The 18,054-nt window shown below is 39.1% G+C and overlaps 1 protein-coding gene across 2 annotated transcripts in view; it reads left to right on the top strand.

Moving 5' to 3' along the window:
- The window catches only part of Nt5dc1 (5'-nucleotidase domain containing 1), a 107,095-nt gene that overhangs the window by 37,366 nt on the left and 51,675 nt on the right, over window positions 1-18,054 (top strand). The gene's annotated exons all lie outside the window — the stretch shown is intronic.

Raw genomic sequence — 18,054 nt, 5'->3', positions numbered from 1 at the left:
ATTATATATTTGGCTCACAGTTTGAAGGTGTAAATGATATTATTAGCAAATTCAACACAATATTCAATTTTAAATGAAGAACTTTTCTATAATTAATAGCTTAGGTAGCTTTTCATCATTGCAGTTTTTCAGCTATTTTAATGTACTAATTTATGCTTTTTCCCACTGCATGTGACAGGAAGTCAAGTAGACATTGGGTTGACTACATTTTTAGGACTAGAGTCTCCTAAATTATTTCTGTGCCAGTGCTAACAGAACACTGACCTAGTCAAGGCTACTTTAGTTGGATAATAAGTTTGAGATGGAGCTTTCAAACCACTGTGATGTATGAAGAGTGAACAGCATATCACACCCTGGGAGAGCTGCCATGAGTATCTAGACTTCAGAGAAATAGTTATGTTCCAGAAGAGTCCAAATGACTTGTGCTGACACAGAAATGACAAGGAACTCGTGGAAATCGTTGATTTACCAAATCAGAATAGCGACTGATGAAAAGCGTGTGGGTGTGGCATTTACGTGTAGAATAAGTGGTGAAAGAACCTTGGGACCAGACTGTAGAGTCAAACAGAAGGCTCTTGGCCCATCTGTTTCTTGTAGAGATGAAGAAACTTAGGTGGTATTAGACTTACACAGAGAAACGGGATTTAGACTCCTGGCTGTTACCTAGAGTTCAGTGTCCCTTCCCTGTCCCACTCCCAAACAGGTGCTGTTGAAGGAGCTAGCACATTGTTATACCATTGTTCCCTCTGATATCTTTCCTCCTCACTGTTATGGAACAGAAAGCTTGTGGGCCTTGTGCACTGAAGCCCAGGATGGTTTGAGCTACAAGGGACAGTTTTGTTCAGCCTGTTAAAAAAGACTGGTCTTTTGAAAAAGAACACTATCAGGCTGGGTTTAAAGGAGTTTATTTACAAGAGTGACCCAAACAAATGGAGGTTTGATTGTTTTTAAAACTCCTCTGGCAGCAATTTGGAGAGCATACTGAGGGAATGAGTGGTCACCGAGAGGATGGTGTGTTAGAAGAGAATTGGGCAGAGGAAACTGATAGGAGTTGCTCTATAGGTCCTTTGCTTTTTCTGTACAGATTGAAGCATTAATAGGACAGTATTTGGCAAGCTTATTTTGATTTCAGGTATTTGTTCTTTATACCTGTCTGTCTGCCATTATACCTTTAACAGATTATCTTTCTGTTGTGAATCTGAGGAGACTTGGTGTATTTTATGTCTAGTGATTCTCAAGCGTTTGCTTGGTATTATTACTTAAATTTCTGTGTAATGTTTACAAATTCATATTTAACATTAAGTTAAATAGGGTGCTGAATCAGCATTTAAATTTATAATCATAAATATTTCATGTATGTAGCTTTATGGCTTACTAAATAAGGGAATAATAAATAAGGTGGTATTTGAAGGCCCTATGGAATTTAAAAGTGTTGTCTTGTAGACTGAATGCTTGACTTTCCGGACTTGTATAACTTTCTGAATTTGTTCAGGGATTAGAATTTGCAGCTCCTAATTACAATATTTTCAGCCTGCTCAGCTCCCTGTTTACCTCAACTAGAGGTGGTCATCCCAGCCTGCATGCCTGTACTGTCACCTGTGTGTCCCATTCCTCCACTTCTGCCTCATCTTCAAGGCCTTCTCATAGCTTGTCATTCACCTTGAATCTCATGCATCAGTGCAAATTCAATGCATACTTTTCTTAGATAATTTGGTTTCAGAATAAATTACAGAGGAAGTAAAATCCTTTTAACATTTACACTGGTTTTGATTTCCACAGGCTGAGTGATTATATAGTTACAAACATTTGTAGGCAAAAATTGTATTCCATTCATCCCATTATTCAGATATATTGAGCACTTACATACTGTTCCTTATTTAAGTTCATTAACATAAAGTAATTCAGTATTAATGATCTATATGTGATACGTTGGTATGCTTTTAAAGTTGAGTGATGTTGAACACACAGAAAGGAAAAACATAATTACTGGGTCATTAACTTTAGAGTTATTATAAGACAGAATGATTGGAACCTCATTTTATATTCTTCCCACTTACAATGGGGATAGGGCATCCATTTCAACTTGTCCATATTAAATACTGACTTTGGTTCCCACAGCAGATATACTTTAAATTTAAAAATAAGCAACCACAAAACAGTTCTCCACAGTGGGCAAAGAACAGCAACCCTTTTCTCAATTGTTGAGAGGTTTATGAGCTGATAGTTTTGTGTTGTCAAATATTCTTTTGTTTCTGGAACACCAAAGTGTTTATTTTGGCTTGTGGACCTTTGTAAAGACGTGTTATTAGGAGAGTAGTTGGTGCCAACCTTATTGAAAACAACTATTTTATTTGCTAAGGCACTTAACTTCCCTTGACAGGGATGCAGGATTACAGTGACCTGCTTGATTCTGCTCCACTCCTCCTTCCAAAAGAGAGACATGGAAATTTTTGAGATGGTAAAACTCATCATACTACAGAGTCTGCTTTCAGAGGACACTCTGTGTCCCTTTTTCATTTTTATTATACTTTACAGTTGACACCAGTTAACTAATCTGGTTAATCTAAGTGTTAATCTAATCAAAGCTTCTGAATTTGCAGTGATTGGAGATGATTGAAAAGTATAGGTGCTATTTGACTCTTCTTTACCTAATAATTACAATGGTATTTGTGTAAATGGGGAGGTATATGCATATGAGGGCACACCTGTGTGCAAGTGGAGGCCAGAGCAATGTGCTGGGTGTCATCCTCTGTCAGTCTGTCCTATTGCCTTCAGATAGGGTCTCCCACTGAGCTGGAAGCTTGCCATTTCGGCTAGGCTGGCTGGCTAGTTGATCTATCTTTCTCTGCCTCCTATGTTGGAGTTACATGCATGTGCAGCAAAATCATGCTTGGTATTTTTATGTGGGTTCTAGAAATTGGAACTCAGGCCCACATGCCACTACCCACTTAGCCATCTCCTCAGACCATGAGTAGGGTCATAAGATTTTAAAGGTAGACTCAGTAAATGATTACTTTTTTGTTGGTCGTGGTGATGGTAGTTTGTGTGTGTGAGTGTGTGTGTGTGTGTGTGTGTGTGTGTGTGTGTGTGTGAGTGTGTGTGTGTGTGTGTGTGTGTGTGTGTGTGTGTGTGTGTGTGTGTGTGTGAGAGAGAGAGAGAGAGAGAGAGAGAGAGAGAGAGAGTGTGTGTGTGTGTGGGCGTGCGCGTGCTAGTAGGCCAGAGACCAATGACAGGTATCATTACTTAAGAGCTATCCGTCTTGTTTTTTGAGACAAGGAAGCCCCAAAGAGCTACCTGTCTGATTACCTAGCACTGGGATTACAATTAGGCACCACCATGCTTGGCTTGTTCATTCTGGGTTCAAACTCAGTTTTGGTTACCATTTAACTTCCATCACTTTTACAATGCCCTCCACTTCCTGATGTAGATCCTTTTGCCTCTTGTTTCAGAATTCAAGAAAGGAAAACATTAGCTATCTCTTTCACTTCTTCTCTGCCTTTGACTAGCACACAACTGGTCACAGAGTTCGGGGTCTGTTTCTCCATTGCAGTTTGGTGCTTGTATGCTGGGTTCATCTCCCTGAGACTTTTAATCTCTTGTCTTTTCTAGATCTTTATTTGAACTTTTACTGAGTTTGAGACTTTTAATGCCTATAGTCCCACAATTCCTTCTCTTTCCTCCTGGCTTCCCTCCGTGCATAGCTTTCCTGCATGGACTGGCCTGTACTTTTCCATTTCCTTTAGTCACTCTGCCATTCTTGTGAACACCTAACTTTATGGGTCATCCTGTCACAAAGCTGGCTCTTCTCTGCTTTTCCACCCACTGTGGGTTTCCTCTTCCTCTGTGTCCTGACTTCTGATTTGTTCACCTCATGAGTGTTGGGATTTCTAAAAGTCATGTGTCTGGACTTCTTCCCCATCCTTGCTCGACGTCTTTCACCATTTCCTTTCTTGCTTTCTTTTCACGTAGCCTCTTTGTAGGATTCCTCACCTCTGTTCCACAGCCTTATTTGAACACTGTTAGAACCTTAATAGAGACAGGGAGCTGGGAGTCAGGACACTATTACCTGATGAAAGATACTATATAGCTACACTCGGAATGAGAGAAGTTAGGCCTTTCTAGAATATAGTAAGGGAGGTAGGATGAGAAAAATGAGTGAACTGTCAAAGATGACCTTTCTGTCTTTGAGCGTGCAGAGTTGAAAGGATCTGCTGGTCTTTAACTGAATGTGTGAAGTCCAGAGAGAGGGCTCATATGCACATGATTAATTTGAAAGGAACACCTGTGCAGATAGGCATGAGACATGGAAGCACAAAGCATAGCAGACTAAGGTCACTACTCCTCATAGTAACGGATGTGTTTCCAATCCTTTCTGGATATTTTCACATCTCCATGCCAACTTGGTTGTAACCAGGACAAATTATGTGGAGGCCTTTAATTTGCTGTGTTCCTTTTCCCTTGTCGTTATTCACATGGATTATAATGTCTGGAATACTCCACACTTATGGTGAATTCTCCTTTTTATCTCCCATTATTTGTGTGCGCACGCGCATACACACACATACAATCCCCTCTAAGACGCTACGGTGAGGTGTGTTCCTTTTTTCTCTGTTTCTGCAGCACCTTACAATGGCACTATTTTGCTTTGTTGCTTTTGTATGTCTAGCCTCATTCCCTGTAGACAGTATCCCTCATAGACTTACAGAGTGTATTGGCAAGTTTGGTGTCAAATCTCCTTCCTCATCAAGGTAATGGGATTTTGGGGAGATGCTTTATAAACATTCAGCTCACTGAAGTGTAATGAAGAATTAACTTGAAACTAATACTTGACTAGATTCAAATTTAAACATGACTTTTTTAAAGTCTGGGAAGAAAATCCATCAGGATTTTTTTTACTCAATGAGTTCACCAAAGGAAAGAAACAGTAAATTTAAACCAGCTGTGCTACTCTGTACTGCTGCTTGTCTTATTACATAATAAAAGTAGAAAAGGTGTCGCTTTGTGCTTTACCACTAGGTGGCTGAACTGCATTGCTTTGGAAAACAAGTAAAATGATTTGAAGTAGTTCTGTGCACATTTAACAATGTAATTTTCACATGGAAATGATTCATGTACCTTTGTATACACATAAATATACATGCATATGCATGCACACATACATACTAGAGTGCACATATAAATAGTTTTGAGTAGAAGAGTTAATTAGAATTGAGAATTGTTTCTTTAAAATCAAAATTATGACCTTGCATGCTTTTAGCTCCATTTGTAAGATTTGTTATATAATATATATATGAAGATTGGTACATTTTCAAAATATGTTCTTGCGGGCTGGAGATATGGCTCAGCCTTCAAAGGCTGGGCTCACAACCAACAATATGTTCTTGCACAAAGTATGCACAGCCATGAGCTCCAAAGTTTTCACAAACAGCTTGAGGTGGATGTGACCCTATCGCAGCCCTACCATCAAATGTCAGGTGAGAACTCACTTACTTTAAACATTTTTTCAGTCTCCTTTAGTCAGATCATCATCAGCTATCGATAAATCCTTCACTTTTGTTCAGGTTTTTGGTTACCCCATGTGGTATTGCCATTTACCTTCAGGTGTCAAAAACACTCAAATAACAGCAGTTTGCTGTGACTCAGTGTAGTGACTTTCTTATTAGTAGTGATTTTCATTTCTGTGTTCTCTGCAGTGAACCTCTGTGGGTAGTACCATGGAGACACTTTCAAACTGACCTTGAGACTTGTCCCTCTGTCTTCTCTGGAATGTTGTGGGTGCTATGTATACAGAAATGTAATTTGGTAAAAATAAGTTTGGGGGTGATAAGCCATGTGACATACCAAATGTTTTTCCAACTACCTTTTCATATTAAGTGGCAAACACACACAGTGTTTGGGAAATGCAGGGTACATCACTGAACATAACATGTGCATATCTAAAGCCGTGCATGTCTAGATTTAGTTTGATGATGTGCTAGTTGAAATCATAGGACAAGACGTTGAAGCATAGCTTTCTCATCAACACAGATTTATAATGTGTCTTGTCTTTCCCAGGCCAGTATTTTTTTTTCTTAATGTTTTGGTTTTTCTTTCTTTATTTATTAGTTCTAGTTAAGGAACAAGCTTGTTTCACATGTAAGTCCCTTCTCCCTCTCCCTCTCCTCACCCCCATCCCTCCTCCCCCCCCAGCCTACCCCCTACCCTATCCACCCACCACTCCCCAGGCAGGGTAGGGCCCTCAACGGGGGCTCTGCAACGTCCACCAAATCTTCCTGTGCCCAGGCCAGCATTTTTGTTTCTTTATTTTGTGGATGTGTGTGATGTGTGTGCGTCTGTACATATATATACACAAGTGTATTTCTATAGGTATATGTGTTTATGTGAGTAGGTTCCTGTGCATGAGGGTCAGAAGTCACCCTCAGGTATGTTCCTTACTCATTCTCTACCATGCATTTTCAGATAGGTCTCTGTGTCTGGAGCTTACTTTTCGATAAGGTTGGTAGACTAGTCACATACAGATGTGCACCACTGCCTAGGGTCCTTCTGTGGGTTATAGGGATCCAAACCAAACTCGGGTGTTCCATCCCCCCCACCGTGTAGTAAGCTCTTTACTGCTAGATCATCTCCCAAAATCAGCAGTTACATTTGATTGTGTACTGGTAGTGTTGATGTTTAATGAAAATATGTAAAATTTTGAAATTAATATTGTGGTAAACATGCTTAATATTGTAAAAAAAAAGAAAAAGAAAAATATCTGAAGTAATATTTTTGGCTAAACTAAAATGTTGTCACTGAGCCTTGATCTCCTTCCATTCCATTCCAAATGCTGCCCCGGTGACCAGCTGTCTTCTCCAAAGCAGACATGGCCTTGACTCGTTGACAGCAGATTCACCTAACACTTAGTCTCTTTGCTACAGGTGATCCTGTCCTTGGTTTGGAGTGCTCATGTAGCCTTAAGTCCCCTAGCAAAATGATAATTAGAAAAACACACAGAACTTTGTATTTGCCTAAGAAATGCCAGCACAGTGAGGCAGTGTTTTAACAGTTTGAAAGTTCACCGTTCGTGTGTTTATTTGGTAAATTTACAGGTTGATTTAATTATGGAAGGGAGAGGTTCTCCCTGAGAAATCCATGGGTGTTTCTGATGGTGAATTAAATAATTCCTTATTTACTGTGTTTTATTTTATCCACCAGTCTAAAAATAAAGCCAAATTTAACTTGTTTATGCCTCGGGATTATTAATTAAGAGATTCTTCTCTTCCCAGAGATAACATACTCCATTCCTCAGCTTGGTGGTGATGCATTGGAGGTGAGGAAAAATATGATTTAAAAAATAAAATACCATTAAGAAAATAATAAAAAAATAAAAATAAAATACCTTTTCTCTTGAGTAAGCAATATAAACACAAAGCAACAGTCAGGATTTTTCAAACAACTACGTTGTTCTTTCCCTTTTTCTTTTACCCCTGTTGATTAGTAAAGGGACTGACAGAATAGACCTTAGTTTTGTCCTTGACTGGATATATCAAATTTCCTGTGTTGGCAACTGTCTGTGATGTGACATCAGAGGGTTTTTTTCATTCGCATGGCTTATAGGTTATAGAATTTTCATTGCTTTAGAGCTTAACAGACAAACATACTCGTATCTTGTACAGTTTTCTAAAATTTCCAAACTACTCCAGACATTGGCTGATCTGAGAGACAGTCTTTTTTACTATGAATGACAAACTCCTTTAGCACTTTCCATGTGTAGTAACACCAGGCACTGTTAGAAGACCCTCTGAATGACCAGAGTTCATCATCATCTCTGCAATTATCTTTTTAAAATAAATAATGTACTAAAGCCAATTTACAAAGCTTGAAATGCCCTTTAAAAAGATAAAATGACATTAGAAACAATTTAAAATAATTTTGAATCAATAAAAAATCCCAAATGCATTTACCTATCAATAATGCAATTCATCAATGAAATAACACAACACGTGAATGGTAATCCATTACCACATTTCCATTACATTAAAGCAAGGCACATGCTCTTCTAGGAGGTAATGGGTAAATAAACCATCTTGTGCCCATACAAAGGGAATCATATGGTTCTCCTCAAAAGCAAAAAAGGAGTTTGTTCTGTAGATGCTAGAATGTTAGGATTCCCAAGATGTATAAATTTTAAAACCTTAGGATGCACAGATATAAAAATGATGCTTTCTTTTGTAAAAACGAGATGAAGATGGGTAAGTATGCAAAGAAATGATGGAAACATGTATAAGAAATCCTAGGTTTTAGGAACAAGAATATGCCAGAAAGAAATTGCACTCATTTTAATGAAGTTCAAGAATAGCTTTTATGTCCTGTAAAGAAATACAGGACATAATAGTAAGTAATCTACTTACTACATAGTTGCTTAAAGTTCTTGAACTGGTTTGAATATGAATATTTATTTACTTTGGAAAAAGAAAACAATATCATTGCTATCCTGTTCACTGTCATTTCTCATATTTCTCATTCAGGAAAATGGTATTTTTTCTTTGGGTCCTGGTTTAGCTCTTCAATATGTGGAGTTTTTGTTTGTTTGTTTGTTTTTGTTTTTTGTTTTTTCCTTCTGCATCAATCTGATTTTTTTTTTTTTTTTTGTCAATCTGATTTTCCCTCAAAACTTTCTCATTTAACTGGCTGGGGGTTTTGTTTGTTTGTTTGGGTTTTTTAATACTACATTGAAACTTTGGGATTTAATGCTATATCGCATGATCTCTACTTTTGAGATTATCTTATTACCTATAGTGTATCTATTGAAGAATTCTGTGGTGTGTGCAGGAGCATGAATGTGCTTTTAAAGAGGCATGGGCACTCTGAGAGAGAGAGGGGACAATTAAATGCTAATGGATTGTGAATGCAGGAGATCTTTTGAAGATAATGGGAATTTAGAGTTGCCCAGAAAATTGAATGTGGACATGAAGGAGACAGATCGTCTTATCATGCCCCCATAGTATTGGCTTTGAAATGACATTGTACCTTAAATAAGAATTTGGGTTCAGAATAAAGTCAGATATATCTATAGACGGATGAAGGTGTCAGTCAGATGCAGTAACACTGGGCTTTCAATCCTCTCTCTCCTCTGGCCTATCACAGCACACCTCCTCACAATCCGGGTTCCCTCCCCAGACTACAGTTTGTGTATAACAGCTGCAGCAGGCCTGAGCTGCTGGCTCCATGACAGGAAGGCCTACTGCATCATCCTCGTCACAAACTGCATTCTGTTTTCTGCTGTTTTGTTTCTTTTTGCCCTGGTATATTCATAGTGCACCACCACCTCCCTTCCATCAAACAAGAGAGGGGGTTACTAGTATTGGACGCAGTGACCTGGATTGTTTAGAAGAAAGTAGATGACAAGAGCAAAGCTAAACTCTATAGGCACCCTAGAGTTTGTCCCACCCCACACCAGTTCCCTTCATCTGTTTTCTTGAATAGTTTGGTTTAGGAACAAGTTCAAGTTTCTTTTGAACTAACTGTTGCTCACCAGCCAGTTTTTAAAATGTCCGACTATGTCAGAACAGTCAGTTGTGAGAGTGGATGTGTTCAGTGGAACTCTGGACAGACAATTTTGTGAGCCTTCCATTCTTTGGCGGCTGCTGGCTTGGAAGCTCAGGCAGGCAGTAGGAAAATAAAGTGTGGTGATAGGTTCAAAGAGCTGAAACTGTTGAAAGGAATGCCTGCCAAAATCTAATATTGAAATATTAAAATCAAATAGTTTTTAAATTCAAAAAACATTAGCATGCATTGCTGAAGAGAGATTTGAGCCCAATGGGGGATCATGTGTATGTGAAACTGCACTTTTAAAAATTTTCAGTAGACTATCAAGAAGTGTGTGAAGGGAGAGCATCTTCCCTACTCTCCTAGAATTCAGAATTCTTTTTCTTTACCAAACAAATAAATAAGTGAATGAAGAAAGGAAGAAGAAAGCCTTGGTGTAAATGGAAATGTTGAAGTAATGAAGATGGAGGAAGGTCAGGAGTCACATCGGTCTCTAGGAATTCAATTGTACAGGGCTAGAGGACTCTAGCTATCTTGGCCCAGCTACGGAGGATCCTTCCCAGACTTTTCATCCTTGACTTCCACATGCTTAACCTAGCAGGAGCATTCGAGGGCAAAACCTAAATGCGTCGTCAGTTATAAGACTGTTCAGAAAAATGGAAGCTGGTTTTTCTATGGGTAATTTTGTATTTTTGTTTCCAGTCTTGACATTCCCCACCCCTCACCCTTTTAAGCATATCTCGCTGACAACTTGAGACTCGGAAGAAAGCAATTGTTCTAAAATGGCAAGAACTTTTATTCTCAGTAGCTATAACAACTCTACTTCAGGTTGTGTTGCCTGATGTCTAGAAGTCATGGCACAGACAATCCCTCTTTACTGAGAGATGTTGATCCCAGAAGTAGACGCAGTTATGAAAGTACTGTAAAGGGCAACCTCGTTGAGAGAACCAGGCATCCGGACACTGGCCTCCTCACTAGTCCTGCCCATCTGCACAGATGCTTTCTCCCTTCCATTTCAGTTGCCTACTCCAACGTCTCCTCCAATCCAGAAAAACAAAATATGTTGCTGGTAAATGACCTGCCTTCTTATTTAATCATTACCTGATGAAGACAAAAAGGTGCAACTCTAGAAGTCTCATGAGACACAGAGAAAATTATTCCACTTTTTAAAAAGACATATGCCCTATCTCCTCTCTGAAATTGTTTAAATTGTCACAGCTAATGTTCATGCCCTGTTTTCTATTTGTTCACATTGTGATCACGTGAACCAGTTGTCACATTTGAATTTTTTCCTACCTGTATCTGCCGAGAGTCCCTGTGTGTTTGTCTGCTGCTAGTGGCAGCTTTGCCGTGCTGCTGTGGGCTTCTGTTCAACAATCAGGAATAAGGATGTTGATGGCAGTGGTTCCGGGAAGAACCTATGCCATCCACTGTTGCAGAAACCCATGGTTGTTTCTGAACTTTGCTTTTTATACAAAGCTCTGCTGAATCATGTTCTGGCTACTGAGTGATGGTCTGTCTTCTGGTTCACTTCCAGGACAGAATCAATTTCTGTTGTTTTCCAGCAGTCAGTGACTCTTTGAGACGTGGCAGGGGATTGGGGAATCTCACTTGCTTGATCCCGTGTGTTACTGTAAGGATGGAATGACAGACACCTTGGCACAGACTCTTAGTGGGGATGGTTGAAAACAAGTTGGGTTCTTTGAGTTATTAGATCTAAAGGATGTTTTTGTTTTAAAGGGGGAAATTACTCTGTGTATCTGCCTACTAGCCAGTGATGCTAGCCAGTTTGCACAGATGAATGTGTCCGTATACCATCCCCTGCCATCAGTGCTGTTTGTGAGGTGTTTGATGACATGTGACTATTTTGTAGTTTTATTGATGTTTTTCTACATTATCCTCTTTTAAAATTATCCCAGCTTTGTATTTACTCATAGTAAAAATCAGAAAACCATGATTTTCTTTTATACAGAGAGAAAGAGCATTTATTATGAACCCTCTAGCCCTATTCCTGTCTTGCATGCTTCTTCCCTCTTATTTGACAGTTTACCAGTCTGTGCTAACCCACTCTTTTGGCCATTCCTTTGTCCTATGTTGTGCAGTAGTCAGAAAGTATCAAGCTTTCTGGAATGTCAGGATTCTAGCGATGACTAACATCATGGCTGCCTGGCTGCTTTTCTTACATCATACAAGTAGTTAATTACTAATTCACATAATCTCAGCCTACAGCTCCAGCCTGTGTATTTTTTATGCTCCCTGGAGCATACCTAAAAACATTAAAGTCCTTATCTCCATGAATAAATGCAAAACACTGATTTGGAAAATAGTTCAGTGATAGTCAAAAATCCATGGGAAATCTATACCAAATTTTCATGTTTGCCTTTATTTTTTGAGACAGTCTCACTCTGTAGCACAGGCTGACCTTGAACTCTCAGAAGTGTTCCTGTTTCAGCCTCTGGAGTGCTGGGATTACAGATGTGAGCCAACTGTCCAGCTTCCTACTAAATTCATGGGGATTTGCTCTCAATTTGCCTCTAGTAGTTAGAAGAGGTGAAAGATAATGTGATAATCCAGCAGTCAGCTTCATTGTGGGATGTTTTGTAGACATAAAAGCACTTGGGCCTGATGGGTAATGGCACCTGCTCTGCAGAGCTCTCATGAAGGTGGGAGAGGAGAACTGACTACTACACTGTCTTCTGACTGCCACACATGTGCCATGACATGCATGCACACACAGTCATGCACTCACACACATGTATGATTAGAATAGCCTTTTTAAAGATGAAATGACTGAAACTCATGTGTGGTTCTGATTCTGAATTGAGAATTGTTTGTTTTTTTTTTTTTTTTTTTTTTTTTGTGTGTGTGTGTGTGTGTGTGTGTGTGTGTCAGTTGAGCCTTTCTTTCCTATCTGAATGTGGTTTAATTATGCTTGGGTCTGCATGTGCTAGAATCTGCTATGTGAAGCTTACTGTAGAACTTACAAAGATGAATGAGAAATGCTTGCTTTCAAGATTAACTCACACTTGGACCAATGAGAACATTCAGTTACCCTTGAATCATCATTTGCACACCTTTACCACTCATGACTTTCATGTGTAACAAAATGCATCTGATTTGAAGTTAGAGACGGTATTCCAAAAGCATTTGTAAAATTAGCTCAAATATTTCTGCCCTTCAAAACAAAGATGCATAACATAATTGTCTTTTTAATTGACTCCTAGAATTGTACATATTTATGTTGCATAGCATGGTACTTTGAGACATATACAATGTGTAATGATCAAAGCACATTAATTGGCATGTCCATCACCTCAGACATTTATCATCTTTCTGTGTGTTAGTTGTTCCTCCTGTCCCACTACACCCCTGAACTGCTTACCATCCTCTGTCTGTCCCCCTTTGGCCCTTGTCCTACCTGTGAGATCAACTTTTCTTAGCTTTGACTTTGGCATATGAGAACATGCAGTATTTGTCTTTCTGTGCCTCCCCCAAAAACTGACAACAGAACAATAAAGAAAATGTGAAATATATATACAGTGAAATTTTCAGCCAGAAAGAAGAAAGAACCTATGTCTCGTACAAAAGAATGGATGCAGTGGAGATAACCATATTCAGGGAGTCTGTGCTTCCCAGCTTTTATATAGATACATAAAACAATACATGGATATTTGAAGTCAAAGTAGAAGCAAAGCTATCTAGGAGAGCACAGGGGTATTGGGAAGGGGCACAGAGAAAGGAAGGGCCAGGCTTATGTGGGAAATACTTGTACGAAAATGCCTATATGTAATAGCACCATATACAGTCAAGCACACATAGAAAACTTTTTAAAATTAAAAATTACGTAATTTCAGCTTCACTTAATTGCAGAATTTCTTGTGATGAAATTCAGATATTTTAGGACTTAATATTCTTTCCTTTTTTCTTAGCCCTCTACTTTCCATCCGTGGTTTAATTCTTTTGAATTGTTTATAAACGATATTTATATTCAAGGGTTTGCAAAGTAGGACTTACTTAGAAAATGCAATGATTTGGGGCTTTGTTTGTTTGTTTTGAGACAGGATGTCTCTATGATGTAGCTCTGGCTATGCTGGACTGGTTATGTAGACCAGGCTGGCCTCATACTCACACAGATCCACTTGCCTTTACCACCCGAGGGCTAGGGTTAAAGGCATGCACCACTTCACCTGCTGGCCATTGTTGATTGACTACTTCACAAAACTGCCAAGCTGTGATAATGATGATATTTAACTCAATTGAAATATGAAAAATTATAGTGTAGATTATTTCTTTTTTAACAATTTTTTATTTTTGTAATCATAAAATAATTGCATCCTTTCCTTCCTTCTACCCTTCCATGCACCACCCTTGCTATCTTTCAAACTCATGACATCCTTTTCTTTAACTTTGTATGTGTGTGGATGTATGTATGAATGTATATTCCTAAATACTTAAATACTACCTGATAAGTGTTTACCTTTAAAAAATATTTTCTTTTGGATTCTTTCTGGGAGTATATTTTCTCTGGGGAGAGTTTAGGTTAATTGTTCTTTTCTGTGTGCTTGCTCTGTGTGCACACTGTCTTCATTTCCTGTGTGCTTGTTGATAAACCCATGGTCTGTCTGATTGTTTTTAAAACCATGATCTGTTTTGCCCAGACAACTTATTTATCTACTTTATGTTTTTACTCTGATATAAATGAATATCATTGATTTCCTTTGTTTTCCTTGGTATTCTCAGGACTTCTCAAATGTATATATACTGCAATCGGGTAGTTTTGGAAATTTCCAAGCCATTGTCTCTAAGGATACTGCATCTGTCTCTTTTCATCAAGCTGAAACGGCATTAGAATGGGGAATTTCTCTTATGCCCCAGTACAACCATAGACCTGTAGTAAGCATTTAAGAGATTATTGAATGAAAGTTAATTTAAATACAAATTACCTGTTATATAAGTGTTGCCACTGTTACAGCTTTGCATATATTAAAGTTGTAACCACTAGGCTTAATTTGGCAGTTACCAAGATTATTTTAAGAAGAGTTCAAATCTGAAATCAAATAAATGTGTGGTTTTTGCTCAGACTCTGAAGTGCTTTGTTTTGTGCCCAGACTTTGAGCTCAGGAATTAGGACCAGACACTGTTCCAAAAGGTCTTTTGTAATCTAGTTACCAGAAATTTAGAATATACTTTCTTCATAAAAGAAGTGATGCTGTGTGTTAGTGGTGATGAAAGTGGTTACTGTTGTGATAATAAACAGAATTCAGAAGTAGATTTTAGAGGAGGTCCTGGGATTGGAGATTGGCCTGACATAAGCAGGGAGGTAGAGCATGGCCTGGCATTATGAATGCTGGGAGGTCCTGGGGAAAGGGGGAGTAGACTGCCATCGTACAGCAAGGTGGTTTAGGAAGCAAGGAAAGGGGATACTTGAGTCCAGTGATTCCCAGCCTTCCTAATGCTGTGACCCTTTAAGACAGTTCCTCATGTTATGGTGACCCCCACCTTAAAATTATTTTGTTGCTACTTCATAACTGTAATTTTGCTACTGTTGTGTATTGCAATGTAAATGTCTGGTAGGCCACCCCTGTGAAAGGGTCATTCAACTTCCAAAGGGATCTCAACCCACAGACTGAAAACCAATGCATTAGTCTGCGTTTGATTGTGCTTGGTTCTCTCCAGTATCCCCCATAGTTTTCCACTCTGCTCTACTGTTGCTGGTGTACATGTGAGTTTGAAAATGAATGTAAAATTCTTTGACCTTATGGCTTTTTCTCACCATGAGAGCAGGGGGCCTCACTGGCAACTGAGGCACGGAGACTCCTTGGATAGTGATTGTGTGAAGATATGGTTTCTCAGAGTGTTCTGATATTGAAAGAAGAGTGAAAGCTGATTCCTGTCCCAATGCTGTCCCTTTATTCCACAAATCTTGAGCTGTTTTTCACCCTGTCTGTACATGTGAAGTATTTTCTAACATTGCCCATTTGTGAACCTGCTCCACAAAACGCAGTGATTCACAGAGACTTCAATAGTTTCTTGGATTTTGTAGTCTATAAGTAGTTTTAGGCTTAACAAATAAGTGCACATTTTTGTTAAAGTTTGCATTGAAGATCTCATTAATGGATTATATTATTTTCCTTAATATTTGTACTTTATAAAGATCTTAGTATCTTCTTTATGTTTTATGTAGATGGAAGCTTAGTTGTATAAGAACACATTAGTGTTGGGGGCCTTTAAAGTATTTATAAGGTTTATTTGTCATGGCATCAAAAATACCAAAATACTGTTGTTTTCATATCCTAATATTTGGATTTTGAAATTTAAATTAGACAACTCTTTCTGTCTGTCTGTCTTGCTCTCTCTCTCTCGCTCTCTCTCTCTCTCTCTCTCTCTCTCTCTCTCTGTGTGTGTGTGTGTGTGTGTGTGTGTGATCATTGTGTGTGTGTGATCATTGTGTGTGTGATCATTGTGTGTGTGATCATTGTGTGTGTGATCATTGTGTGTACATGTATGGGTGGTGCCTACAAGGTCAGAAGACCATGTTCTATCCCCTGGAGCTGGCATTACATGTAGTTATGAGCTGCTTCTGGATGCTGGAAACAAAACTCTGGTTCTCTGTAATAGCAACAAGGGCTGCTACCCAAGAGTCACCCCTCCTATCCTTCCTTTGTTTTCTAAGTGAGGTGAAGTAGACAATATGAGGCTTTAGCTCAAAGCCCTGTCACACTGCAGGGTAGGAAGCCAGTTAGGATAAAGTTCATCTTTATGTCTTGAGATATCCTGCTGTTTAAATACAAGATATTCCATTAGATGAATTCAGTTCACAAATGTAATTGTCTGGGGTGAACCTGTAGAGTTAATTATTTTTTATGTTTTTTCATAGTTCTTTAAGTCCAGATTTTATGCCCTTGTACTTTCTTTTTTGTAATCCATTATGGTGATAAATTAAATGCAGTGTAGTAAAGTTAATAACTCAAAACACTCTATCCGAGAGTAAACCACAGCCCTTTAGCAGTGTAATCTGAGAATGAACTGGGCATGCTCCTGAATTCATGGGGACTGCTAACCAACCACTCATTTGCAGTTCATAACAAGGCTCCCCATATTTTGTTTTAAAGAGCAGCAAAATTTGAAAATTAGGGAAGAAAAATATGATTAAAAACAAGAAATTAGAACATTTGCCTTTAATGACCTGAAACTGAAAAAGCTTTAGCCTGAACGTGGATTAGGTACAGCCTGACATTTCTTCCAGGCCAAGTGATTTTTGGACAGTGGAATAAAATACTGCAATGCTGTGTTGCTAAGAGGGGAGACAGTCTGGCCATCCCTGCAGAGCAGTGAGCTGCATTCACACTGAGTGTTCTAGAGAGTGGTGAAAGTGAGTGAGCACCTGGGTATGTGGGAGAATTCAGACCCTGGGAGAGCACCCTTTTGCAGCTTTCCCCACACAGCATATGTGTTGTTATATGAAATGCTTGCAATGAGATAACCCCTGGATTGACAGGAAAAGGTAATCCAGAGAGATCCAGAATACCCCTCACCCAGCTCCTTCTGATGCAACATCTTGGCACTGGATGCTATTGTGAATGACCCTACAGAGCCCTTTCGGGTTCCACCAGCTTTTTCTCCCAGTGTTTTTTTTATTTTAGGACCCTGCATTACATTTAGTCATCACATCACAGTAGTCCCTTCTGGTCTGTGACACCTTCTCATTCTTTTCTGATTTCTCATGACCTTGACAGCCTGGAGTGCTGGCCAGGTATTGTGTAAACTATCCCTCTGTATGGGTTTATCTGATGTTTTCCCCATGACTAGACTGGAGTTGTTGATTTGAAGGAAGACGTTCCCAGAAATGAAGTGCCCTGTCATCACCTCATACCAGGGATCCCAGCTGTCAGCGTGTCTCTGGTAATGCTAACATTGATGATCTAACCAACAGAGCCTCTACTGGGCTTCTTGGCCATGAAGTTAATATTTTCTGGGCTAGGGAGATTGCCTAGTGGTTAAGAGTACTTGTCATTTCAAGAATTTCCAAATTCAATTTCAAGAAGCCACCTCAGATGGCTCACAATGGCCTGTCACTCCACCTTCAGGAATTAAGCCATCCTCTTCTGGCTTCTGTGGATGCCTGCACACCTGTGGCATATACTCACAGACACTGGCACATGATGTAAATACAAACAAAAAGAACCTCAAAATTACTATTTGTTACTTTCCAAACTCTACTCTAGGAAGCAAGTTAGCAAGTCCAGGTCACATTGGGAAACTGGAATCAATCTGCTGCCTGGAGTGGGGAAAATAAAATTATTGGGAATACTTTATAAGAAACATTATGGAAATATTGTTCCCACCTCCTTTATTTTAGGCACAGTGTCATATATACCAGGCTGGCCTCAATGTTTCTAATGCTAGGCAGACAACATTAGCCCAGATTGAACAGTGCAGGGGATCAAGCCCAGGACTTTGTGCTGGGCAGGCACTCTTCCAGGCTAGATCCCCTGCTCTTTGACCCTACCAGTAAGACTACTGGCC

The sequence above is a fragment of the Cricetulus griseus genome, chromosome 2, assembly GCF_003668045.3.
Source record: "Cricetulus griseus strain 17A/GY chromosome 2, alternate assembly CriGri-PICRH-1.0, whole genome shotgun sequence".
In the NCBI taxonomy this organism is placed as follows: Eukaryota; Metazoa; Chordata; class Mammalia; order Rodentia; family Cricetidae; genus Cricetulus; species Cricetulus griseus.
The sequence above is the reverse complement of the archived record's forward strand: the minus strand, read 5'-3'. Positions and strand labels throughout refer to the sequence as shown.